This window comes from Palaemon carinicauda, chromosome 30 (assembly GCF_036898095.1).
Source record: "Palaemon carinicauda isolate YSFRI2023 chromosome 30, ASM3689809v2, whole genome shotgun sequence".
Taxonomy (NCBI): domain Eukaryota; kingdom Metazoa; phylum Arthropoda; class Malacostraca; order Decapoda; family Palaemonidae; genus Palaemon; species Palaemon carinicauda.
The window spans coordinates 58,830,841-58,843,311 of NC_090754.1; the positions used below are offsets into that span (position 1 = coordinate 58,830,841).

General features: G+C 44.5%; 1 long non-coding RNA gene across 1 annotated transcript in view; it reads left to right on the forward strand.

Moving 5' to 3' along the window:
- Window positions 1-12,471, forward strand: part of LOC137623194 (uncharacterized) — a 34,173-nt gene that overhangs the window by 8,808 nt on the left and 12,894 nt on the right. The window contains exon 2 of the long non-coding RNA XR_011040564.1: window positions 5,917-6,077. This is a non-coding gene — a long non-coding RNA (uncharacterized lncRNA). The remainder of the gene's footprint in view (window positions 1-5,916; window positions 6,078-12,471) is intronic.

The following is a 12,471-nucleotide window of genomic DNA, read 5'->3' on the forward strand; positions in this document are numbered from 1 at the left end:
TTGTATTCCAGTTACAGAACAAATGGCAAATTCATAGATAATTTGTATTTTTCCTAATTGTACAAACGTTAGTTATTTATACAAACTTGCCCGCCATCCTTATCCCCCTTGAAGTCCTACCTTCAAGCAAAGTGACTAAATCACAGGTGTGTGAACGGGAGTGGTAGCAAGCTACCCCCCCCCTATCCCCGCTAAGTAGCGGTGTGAGTAGTTAACCCTCGCAAAATTTTAATGGCTTGTCATTTCAGCTCCGCCGAAAGTATAACCCCCTAATAAATAGCTAAGGTTTGTATAGTTAGGAAAAATACAAATTATCTACGGATTTGTCATATTTAATCTTGTTTTCTGTCGTCTCTATCTCGCTTCCATTGTGGCTCGGCTTGACGAGATGTTTCAGTTTCATGTTCTGTTTGCACACACATTACGTTCCTGTGTGAGAGCACCATCGGACGTACCGGCAATAATACGCATTCTCAAACCGAACGTGCTTCTCCCATTTTGCGTGTTCCTAAAACACATATGGTCATGCAACGTAATAATAATTCCCCAGCTTCTAGATCTTTGCCATCTTCAAGGAAGCTAGTCAATCATTCCACAGTTATTCACAGGTCAAGACCAACATATATTAATGAAGAATCCTTGGTTTTACAGGTTAGACTAACTCATCAGAAAAGGAGTGCTGAACCATATACCCAGTACTATACTCCTTTCCCTAGAGTTGACCCTCCTACTTATTCTTATGACCAACCAGCTCACAAGCATCGGAGACTAAGGGAATTTCAGTTGGATTGCTTAGAAGGTCCTGATTATCACAGATATGAGGATAGATTACAGAATTCAACTTATTACTATGCCTTGGCTGAAAAGGAAGCCAAACCTTTGTTGCCAGCACTTTATTCCGACCAGGTCTCACCTGATCGTAATATTTCAAATTACGATCAATCTCCATCTGTAGCCTCTGCTCACACATCAGAGACTATACAATAAATCTCCTTACAAATTTCAAACTATACTAACTTATATTGTGCTGTGACCGCTGTGAATGCGGGAGACAATCTGATTGGCTATGACGTCATTAGGGGGATGGTCTCATTTCGCCAGGAATCTCTGCTGCCACTATAGTCGGCAATGAAAAGATATTCCGGAAAGAGTAGAGAGTTCCGGGGTAATTTCAAAACAAGAACTCCTGTTCCTCCTTTTTCTTTAATAGTTATAGAAGAATCACCAGAACAGGTGGATGAAGCAGAACCCACAGAGATACAGTGTTGTTCTCTTAAAAGTCTCAACTTTGGGCCTGAGAGAAGCCTTGCATTTCATGGAAACAATGAACGTTATTAGACGTATTGACGATCTTTGAGAATCTACATGTGCGCAGGTGATTGTTAGACGCAACGTAATTGATGATTTATTTTCAGAAGTTTGATGTACCCCTATTGAATCAAGCTAGACATCCAATGGGATTACTTTACCCTATGGTGATTCTGGTTGTGACAAAATTTCTATCAGGCTTATGATTTGCAAAGAATTTTGTGTGTGAGTAATGACGTTATGTGTCAATGTAGCGCCATTAACAAAGTAACAAATATAGAAACACCCCAAAAACTGTTTGTTCCGTAACAGGAATACAAACCTACGCTATTTATTTAGGGGTATTACTGTCTGCAAAGCTGAAATGATGATCCATTAAAATTTAGCGAGGGTTAACTATCCACACCACTAGTTACGGGGGATAGGTGCGGTAGCTTGCTACCGCTCCCACTCACACACCAGTGATTTAGCTCACTTTACTTTAGGCTTGGATGGAGACCGGTTGTATCCACTCTTCCTCCTCGCCTATTTTAGACTGCCATTAATTTTTGTCTTTTAACTTACTTTTTCTTATATATATATATATATATATATATATATATATATATATATATATATATATATATATATATATATATATATATATATATATATATATATATGAAAACATTCTTAATGTTTATGTATATATATATAGAAAAGTTGCAAGTTTCCTGTTCGGTGTTTGTGCTGTGCGTGTGATACGTATATGACAGGTTCTCAAGATACTTGCGCAAGGCTGGAGAACCTTCTCTTCCAACCTCTCCTCTCCCCCCCTTGTCCATCGGTCTTCCCGTCGGCGGATAACCTACCTTTGACTCGGCTTTCCGCAGGAGAATCGTCATCATTTGGACCCTCCTCGTTCAACTGTTGTCTTCGCCTTTCCCTCTTCCTACGGGAAACATATGGATTACTGAGCGAAGGGAGTGTGGCCTCTCAGAGATTGACTACGGTCTTTCTCTTCTCAAGGCCGTTCACCTTGCATTGGCCTCCGACAGTGTACTAACAGGGGGAGCACCTTTCCCGTTCGCAGGTTAGGTTGCGCTTCCGAGTTTTTCTCAATTATTTAAGTGAAATTATAATTGTTTGTAATTTAACTTTTCAGCTTCTTCTCTGTAGGGAACACTTCCCTTCGGAAGATCAGTGGTTCTTCCTATTAGAGAATATTTTTAGCTGATTTAGATAATTGTAATTCATGTTTTATTATAGTTCCTCTCCGCTCCCCTTCTGCTGTCGATGTCGACTGGGGAAGGGAGGGCGCAGTACTTATTTTATGTTTGTTCCCTCGGTGGTCTCCCTTCCCGTCACGGCCGAGGTGTTCCTCCCGAGGGAATTTTCTGTTACATAATTTATTTTATTTTTCCTCAGTTAGCGATGCAGTTTTCTTCGTTCGACTAAGAGTGCCGACGAAGCAGAGCTGTCCTGTTCATGCCTGGGGAATCTGTTGTCACTGCCGTCCCTCAGAGGACGTCATCATGGGCGTAATCTCTTCTTTTAAAAGTATGCCTGTGGCAACACCTGATCAGCACTTCATCTTCGAGGAACTAGCTCCGGCTACGCTCCCTCAGGTAGCGCTCTTGTCAGATCATCTTAGAGCACTACCAGGAGGTTCACCTCCAGGGGTTGGACAACTTTCCCTTCCAAGGGAGAGTTTTCCTCCCTATGTGTGAGGTTGTTCTCCTGGTCCACTGGCCCTCATGGGCGTCATCTGTTCCTGGACCTTCTCCTGACGACGCTGCAACTAGTCCTGGACTCTTCTGTGGATCGTTCGCTATCTCCATCGGTGGATGTTCACCCTTCCAAAGGGCACATCGCAGTTCCTGAACGTCCTACCAGCTGACCTGCCGACCTACCAGTGCAACCTCGCCACAGAGAGCCACGTTTGCCTACTCACCAGCCAACCTACGATCGCCGGGGCAACAGAGCTCACCGAACCTCAGCGTTCACCCGCGCAACTTCGGTCTCCTGCTTGCCCAACGATCTCCTGCATGCCAGCGCTCTCCTACGCGCCAGCACTCTCCTGCGCGCCAGCGCTCTCTTACGTGCCAGCACTCTCCTGGGCGCCAACAATCTCCTGCACGCCAGTACTCTCCCCACAAGGATTTCCTTTCCCTCCAGGATCGGAAGGCTATTGTGTTTACTCTCAATTTAGACCCCACAGGAACGTTCAGACCTTTTCCATTGGTTGTGCGGTGGTCGCACAACAAATGGTCTATACACCCCAGGCTCCGTGATGGACAAGTAGCAGAGGGTTGAGGGCTGAGGTTATCCGGGTTAGTCTGTGGTGAATGAGTAAGAATAACTGGACCCTTTCTTCCTTTCACCTTTTCCCCTCTGGGGAAAACAGCTCCGAAAGCCTCAGCATGGCTGACCTCACCTCGCTTGTGCCTCCTAAGAATAGAATAATACTTTGTTACTCCCCAATACCATGGTAAGGGAAGGTATTAGGTAAGTCTTAAGAACAATAGGTTTTGTACTCTAGTTCCTATGTTAAAGACAAGCCACACTGTTAGTTCCACTCACACACAAGCTTCTGCAGGCTGCTATCAGTGTACCCTGTTTTCCTTCTACCATTCATAGAAATGCTGTCTTTTCATGCTTATCTAATGCCTTGATCTTCAAGTGCTTGCTCCCTATTTCTAGCTTTTGAGTTTGCCCAAATAAAATTAGGGGGAAAGGATGTACTCTAGGGGATCTCTTCTCTTACGCCTGATGTTATGATGTCCACCACAAGGTCAAAATTGTAGGGACTATTATTATTATTATTACTACTACTATCCAAGCTACAACCCTAGTTGGAAAAGCAAGATGCTATAAGCCCAGGGGCTCCAACAGGGAAAAATAGCCCAGTGAGGAAAGGAAATAAGGAAATAAATAAATGAAGAGAACAAATTAACAATAAATCATTCCAAAAAAAAGTAACAACGTCAAAACAGACATGTCATATATAAACTATTAACAACATAAAAAAACAAATATGTCATAAATAAACTATAAAAAGACTCATGTTCACCTGGTCAACAAAAAAGCATTTGCTCCAACTTTGAACTTTTGAAGTTCTACTGATTCCACACCCGCAACTTTTCTGTACTTCCCACGCTCTTATCTTTAAGGTTGCCTTTGTATACTCATCTTGTACTGCTTTAACATACTTTTTCAGAAATTGCCTTCTCTCTCATTTATCTCCATACCTCTTGCCTTAGTACCTGGTCACTTTTTCCAAATCAAATAATATTAAGTGTAGTTCTTTCTGGTCTCTTCTGCTTCTCCAGTGTATGTCTCAATGCAGAAAAAAATTGCATCTACTGTATCCATCCCTTGCAATAACTTAAGTTGACCCTTACTTATTGGAGTTTACTTCATTATTTCTTCCATAATTATTCCAATAAATCATTATCGTGTAGAATATCAGGTTTATTCATTATTATTTAGAGTAGTCATGTAAACTTTGATATTTGTTTTTACACAAATACAAACCCTTTGATAGGAATGTGCTTTCAGTGAAACTGGATTTAGATATAAAAAACTTTAATGAAGTAACTAGTTTTAGGTGACAAGGAAGCCCACCCACCCGACAGGACACTGAGCTCTCTCTTTTCCGCCGCTGGTTATACAGACCTAAGACTGACTCTCTCAGCTGACTGCTTTAACCCTTTTACCCCCAAAGGACGTACTGGTACGTTTCACAAAAGCCATCCCTTTACCCCCATGGACGTATCGGTACGTCCTTGCAAAAAAATGCTATAAAAATTTGTTTTTCATATTTTTTGATAATTTTTTGAGAAAATTCAGGCATTTTCCAAGAGAATGAGACCAACCAGACCTCTCTATGACAAAAATTAAGGCTGTTAGAGCAATTTAAAAAAAAATATACTGCAAAATGTGCTGGGGAAAAAAATAACCCCTTGGGGGTTAAGGGTTGGAAATTTCCAAATCCCCCGGGGGTAAAAGGTTAATATTATAGATAATTAGTTGGTAGATCGTAATGTACAAGGGCTGTAAAGAAGAAGAAAGTTTTGAAGTTTCCCCGATAGCTGCAGCTGACTAACAGTTATCAGGGCATTCTGTCGGATCTACATTCTTGTTCCCGTTACAGATTTACTTTAGCGCAAAAGCTGTTCCACTTTTCTTCATATCCTTATGTTAGTTTCTGAGCAACCAGCCCTTTTTAACTTTCAAAGATGAAATTCTGATTCCTGCTTTCAGAAAGCACTGTATGAAAGTAAACTAAAATGTTTAATAAGGAGTTTTCCCTTTTCCCCCCAACAAAGAAATGCTAATCTAGTTTATTTTTATGAAGGAGAACTTATGACATTCATAATGTCTGTTATATACTTGATCAATTAGCTTCTAGTTAGGCAATTCGTAGATTCCCTAAGAAGATTGTGAGAAGTCGTGTAGTGCAGAGATAAACTATCATAACATTAATGCTTTCTTTTGTGAAATAGGCTTTTGCGTTTTTTTTTTTCAGATTATAAAAAAAGCGTAATTTAATATTTTCAGATGTTGATAGCGGTTTACATTCAGTTTACAATTTTAGATTATAAATACTGAAATTTTCTCTTCCAGGTGTGTATAGCGGTTTACATGAAAACTGCTATGGCGAATAAGACATTTAAATTGCGTTACTTTCAACCGAAGGAAATAGAAGAAGTGGAGGATTTTCTGAAGTTGAACTTAGGGTGAAAGTAGAACCTAAAGAGAATGGATTTTAAAACTTAAAAATTAAGGTGAGTTGAAACGCAAGTAATTTTCTAAACACTAACACCAGTTCGGGTAAAAGAAGAGTAGAATAGAGGGGTGCTCAGTAGAGCACAGACCTCCACCATGACAGCTTATTTCTTGACCTTTACCTTAACCTTTAACATTTACCTTGACCGTTAACCTTGGATGTAGAACTTTCAAAATTGAATCACTTCTCTATGAGTGGCCAGAAAGTTGTTCACAAGCAAACATGAACAATTAAAATTTAATATTTTTATGAATAGAACTTACCTGGCAGTTATATATATATAGCTGAGTCTCTGACTGCGGCAGAATTAAATCGAAAATCGCGGCAACCGCCTTGTGGTGGTTGTGTGGTTAGATGGTTAACAACCCTTACAGGGTGGTACTTGGAATCATTCCCATTTTCTGTTCCTCAGATTATCTCTGCCGGCCGGATCGACAACATCGTTGGTCCGCCTTTCAGAGTTTTTTCGGATCGCTTTCCCTTCATCGCCTTTTTGGACTTCGTTTTTGGTGAAGTACACTGTGTTGGGATTTGGCAATCGTGTTGTTTTTGTTTTTTGTCTTTTTTCCTATATTATCATGAGTGAGAAAATTCATTATCGTGTTTGTGCGAATGATATTTGCAAGGTGAGGTTGCCGAAACTTTCGGTTGACCCTCACACTATCTGTATGGGTTGCAGGGGGTTTGAATGTGCTTTAGATAATAAGTGCAAGGAATGCGAGGTTTTAAGTGATAATGATTGGTTAGCTATGCAGCGCTATGTGCGCAAACTCGAGATTGATAGAGGTAGAAGAGCTAAATCAAAGTCAAAGTCTGCTAGTGAGCCTAGCTTAGATTTATCTATTGACCCTTTGCTTGTAACCCCTTTGGAAGGTATTCCTTCCCCAAATGTAGTGACTCCTGCCCCTTCTACAGGACCTGTGCCTACGGATGACCCTGGGTATGCTAAATTAGCTGCTGAATTGGAGGCCATTAAAGCACAGTTGGAGGCCTTTAAAGGTAAGGGTGTTGGTGAAATTAGTGCTTGTGAAAGTGCAGTGGAGGTGGCGACTGATCGAATCTGTCATACCCCTAGGTCTAGACCTCTACCAAGCTCCCAGGACCAAGGGAGAAGGTACGTCGAAAGCCGAAAGGGGGTGAGAGGTGCTTATCCTCGGTCAGTCGTCGCCTCAGACAGTCCTGTTGCGATCTCCCAGGCTGCTCTTGACCGCCGTAGGAAAGGCGTGTCGGACACGTTTGTGTCTTCGCCTGATCGTTCTCCCAGACGTAATTGGCGTTACGAATCAAGACCAATGAAGAGAGGGTGGAACCGGGACGTGCAGTCTCGCTCTCCCTCTCCTGGTTCGAGTAGCAGAGACCCTGATTCTTCGGAAGACGATTTCGATGTTCCTGTTAAAAGGGCGAAACAGAGAGTCCTTAGCCCAGTTAATCCTGCTAGACTCCCTGCTTCTTCTGCCAGTGCTCCCAGTCAAGCCGTACGACAACTGCCGTCTTCGGCACCGCGAGAGCCAGCGGAGGTTGCTAAAGCTTTCATGGTTGTTATGCAGGAACAACTTTCATCGTTAGTTAAAGCTTTCAGCCACCCTTCTCAGTCCGTCAGACGTAAGGACGTCTCTTTGCCTGTTAAGAGATCTTCTTCTAAGAGAGTTTTTAGTATCTCTCCCAAGAAACCTCTGCGCACTTCGTCGGCCGTACGACAACGTGCACCCTCCTCATCGGCACGCTGCCAGAAATTTCCTTCCCCCCCCTCCCGCCGCCAGGACGATACTGCCTCTCGTTCTCGGCGCCGCGACGATTCCGTTTCCCTTTCGAAACACCTGGACGTTACTGCTTCGTTTCTTAGGAAACAGGATGAATGCAGTCTGCATTTTCAAGGCGACGGCAGCCTGCATCTTCAGGACGCTTCCGTTTCTCGTCATCGTGACGATACTGCCTCTCGTCATTGTGACGATACCACTGCTCGTCATCGTGACGATACCGCCTCTGGCCGACTGGATGTTAGCGGCGCTCGGCGCCAGGATTCAAACAGCTCTCGCTGCCAGACTGCTGGCAGACCAACTCTTCGGGATGTTATCCTTGAGCAGGACCTTGAAGATATTTCGGAAGAGGAAGAAAAACCTGCCGACTCTTCTAGCGATTACAAGGTTCTTTCTCGCTCTCTTTTGGAACTTTATGGGGAGGAATTTCAACCTTCGGCCCCTCGTTCTCCTCAGTCTCAATTTACCAGGAAGAAAGCTACTAAGTCTTCGGCCTTCATCAAAATGAAACTTTCAATTTCGGCCAGGAAAGCTCTCGCTAAACTTGATGATTGGATGAAGGAACGGAGACAAGCTGTCAAGACCACCTTTTCTTTTCCACCGTCTCGGCTCGCTTCCAAGGCCGGTATGTGGTATGAGACAGGGGAACCTTTGGGGTTAGGAGTGCCTTCATCCTCCCAAGGTGACTTCTCGGCTCTTGTGGACTCGGCAAGAAGGCATGCTTTAAACTCTGCCAAGGTGATGTGGTCCATGTCGGAGCTTGATCACCTCGTCAAGGGAATTTTCAGGGTTTTCGAGGTTTTCAGCTTCCTGGACTGGTCTCTCGGGACTCTGGCCAGGAAGTCTGAACTCCTGGAGGACACGAAGGACCTAACGAGTATCATGTCCTGTATGGACAAAGCTCTAAGGGATGGAGCTAATGAATTGGCTTCCCTTTTCTCAGCAGGGGTCTTAAAGAAGAGGGCCCTTTTGTGCTCCTTCACCTCTAGATCTGTGACTGTTGCCCAGAAGTCGGAGCTACTTTGCGCCCCTTTTTCACGTCATCTTTTTCCTGAAGCTCTGGTCAGAGATATCTCCCTTTCTCTGGCTCAGAAGGCTACTCAGGACCTTTTGTCTCGGTCGGCTAGAAAGACCTTACCTATTGCTCCTGCTCCTCTGAAGAAGGAGGAGAAGAAGTTTCAACAGCCCTTTCGGGGCAGGATCTCCTCGAGAGCGGATTTTAGGGAGAGAAGACAAGAGTCAGGGCCAAGGACCAGCAGGGGTGCGTTTAGGCCCCGGTCCAAAAAATGAGATAGAAGTCCTCCAGACACCAGTAGGGGCAAGACTGTTTCGTTTTTGGCAGTCTTGGAAAAGGAGAGGGGCGGACACCTGGTCCCTCTCAGTCGTCAAGGAAGGTTACAAGATCCCCTTTTTAAAGAAACCACCTCTCTCACACTCTCCCCTAGCCTTAGTGGCTCAGTACACCGACGCGGGGAAACGAGAGGCTCTTCTGGAGCTAGTCGACCAGATGTTGGTCAAGGGAGCAATAGAGCCAGTTCAAGACCTCGCCTCCCCAGGCTTTTACAATCGCCTGTTTCTGGTTCCCAAGAACTCGGGTGGATGGAGACCAGTCCTAGATGTCAGCTCTCTGAACGCCTTCGTGGAGAAAACAAAGTTCTCCATGGAGACGACTCAGTCAGTGCTGGCTGCAGTTCGTCCAGGAGACTGGATGGTTTCTCTCGACCTGCAGGACGCTTATTTTCACGTCCCCATTCATCCGTCTTCGGGGAGATATCTGAGGTTTGTGTTCCAGGGCAAGTGCTTCCAGTTCAGGGCACTTTGCTTTGGTCTCAGCACAGCTCCCCAAGTTTTCACCAGACTAATGGCGAATGTGGCAGGCTGGTTACACCAGGAGGGGATAAGGGTCTCCTTCTATCTAGATGACTGGCTGATCCGGTCACAGTCGAAAGAGAAATGTCTGGAGGACCTAATGAAAACTTATACGATCACTCAAGACCTGGGACTCATCGTCAACTGGAGGAAGTCTCAGACCGAGCCGAATCAGACTATTCTCTATTTGGGGATAGTTCTGAATTCAGTTCTTTTTCAGGCTTCTCCCTCCCAGGAGAGGCAGACCAGGTGCCTGGACAAAGTCAAAGACTTTTTGAGGAAGCAGGAATGCTCAGCGAAGGAGTGGATGAGTCTGCTGGGAACTCTATCCTCCCTGGAGCAGTTTGTCCCTTTGGGGAGACTGCACCTAAGGCCTCTGCAACACTTCCTCGCAAAGGTTTGGAACAGAAAGATCCAGGAGGACACTTTTTCTTTTCCCATTCCGACAGAGATCAAGGATCTTTTAATGTGGTGGCTGGACCCAGCTCTGTTGGGTAAAGGGATCTCCTTGTTCAAGAAGAACCCCGACCTAGTGTTATTCTCAGACGCGTCCGAGTCAGGCTGGGGAGCAACACTAGGGAACAAAGAGGTCTCAGGTATTTGGGAAGGGAGTCAGGTCAGTTGGCATATCAACAGGAAGGAATTGATGGCCATTTTGTTAGGGCTCAAGGCCTTCAAAACCTCAGTGGGAGACCTTTAGAGCTTGGTGCAGGAGGCGCAAGGTTTCCTCGTCCTCTACCTCTCTAAGCCAGATTGCAGACTTTCTTTTGTACCTCAGGCAGGATGCTAAGCTGGCTGTATCTACCATTAAAGGATACAGGAGCATGCTCTCAACCGTCTTTAGGCATAGAGGCTTAGAGTTATCTCAGAATAAGGACTTGCAGGACCTCATTAGGTCTTTTGAGACAACGAAGCAGGTGCACTTAAGACCCCCTTCTTGGAACCTGGATGTGGTGCTTAAGTTTTTGTGCTCCAGGAAGTTTGAGCCTATCTCGCAAGCTTCTCTGCGATATGTGACTAAGAAAACCCTCTTCCTTTTGTCTCTAGCGACTGCCAGGAGGATCAGCGAGGTCCAGGCAATCGAGAAGCGTGTAGGCTTCACCCTAAATGGAGCGGTTTGTTCCTTGAGGTTCGACTTTCTCGCCAAGAATGAGAACCCTTCGAAACCCTGGCCTAGGACTTTTGAAGTCCCTAACCTCACGAATCTAGTAGGTCAGGAACAGGAAAGCCTCCTCTGCCCGGTTAGGGCTCTCAAGGCTTATTTGGCCCACACTAAGAGCGTGAGGGGTGCTTCCAACTCCTTATGGTGTTCAATGAAGGATCCTCAAAAACCCCTGTCAAAGAATGCTTTGTCCTTTTTCCTGAGGGAAACTATTAGGGAAGCCCACCTCTTTTGTGAGGAAGAAAACTTCGCCCTGTTAAAAGTACGGGCTCACAAAGTAAGGGCCATTGCTGCTTCGCTGGCATACCGGAAAAATATGTCAGTTAAGCAGATCATGGACGCAACGTTCTGGAGGAGCAACTCTGTCTTCGCTTCTCATTACCTCAGAGAGGTAAGAGTGGACTATGACAAGTGTTATACCTTGGGCCCATACGTAGCTGCGGCTTCTGTATTAGGCAAAGGAGTTACTACCCCCACTCAACCTTAGTTTATGTACTTGTATATGGGTTTGTGTTTTTTATGGTTGTCTGAGGTCCTCGTCCTGTGGTACGGTTCCCTCAGTCCAGATAGATAGTTTATATCTATTTCTGCAAGGTTAGATGGTTAGCTTTAGTAAGGTTGCAGGTTTTTTATATGAGAAGGTAGTTTTCTGAAGTCTAGTCAAGTTGTTGGTCCTACCCCTTTGACAGACTCGATTGAGTTGTTTGCAGCGTAGCAGGTCTACTCCTGGCTGAACACTCCTAAGGGAAAGCGACTCTAGAGGCAGTTACCTTTGAAGTCAGCTACCTTAGCAGGTAAGGAATCAAGGTGTTTGTTCTCCTACAACTCTTTTGTTGTTTCCCCAACTATGTTTTTCTGTGTGTTTCCCTCCTCCAAATGTGTGAATCAGCTATATATATATAACTGCCAGGTAAGTTCTATTCATAAAAATGGAGTTTTTATGATAAAACAAAGTTTTGTGAATACTTACCTGGCAGTTATATATATATTTTAAAGCCCACCCACCTCCCCTCAGGGTACAGGTCGGGCACAGATAATATGAGGAACAGAAAACGGGAATGATTCCAAGTACCACCCTGTAAGGGTTGTTAACCATCTAACCACACAACCACCACAAGGCGGTTGCCGCGATTTTCGATTAAATTCTGCCTCAGTCGGAGACTCAGCCAGCTATATATATATAACTGCCAGGTAAGTATTCACAAAACTTTGTTTTATCATAAAAACTCCATTTTCAGCTTTTTCTCTGTGGGGAACACTTCCCTTCGGAGGATCAGTGGTTCTTCCTATTAGTGAATACTTTTAGCTGATTTGAATAATTGTAACTCATGTTTTATTACAGTTCCTCTCCGCTCCCCTTCTGCTGTCGATGTCGACTGGGGAAGGGAGGGCGCAGTACTTATTTTATGTTTGCTCCCTCGGTGGTCTCCCTTCCCGTCACGGCTGAGGTGTTCCTCCCGAGGGAATTTTCTGTTACATAATTTATTTTATTTTTCCTCAGTTAGCGATGCAGTTTTCTTCTTTCGACTAAGAGTGCCGACGAAGCAGAGCTGTTCATTTCATGCCCGGGGAATCTGCTGTCACTGCCGTCCCTCAGAGGACGT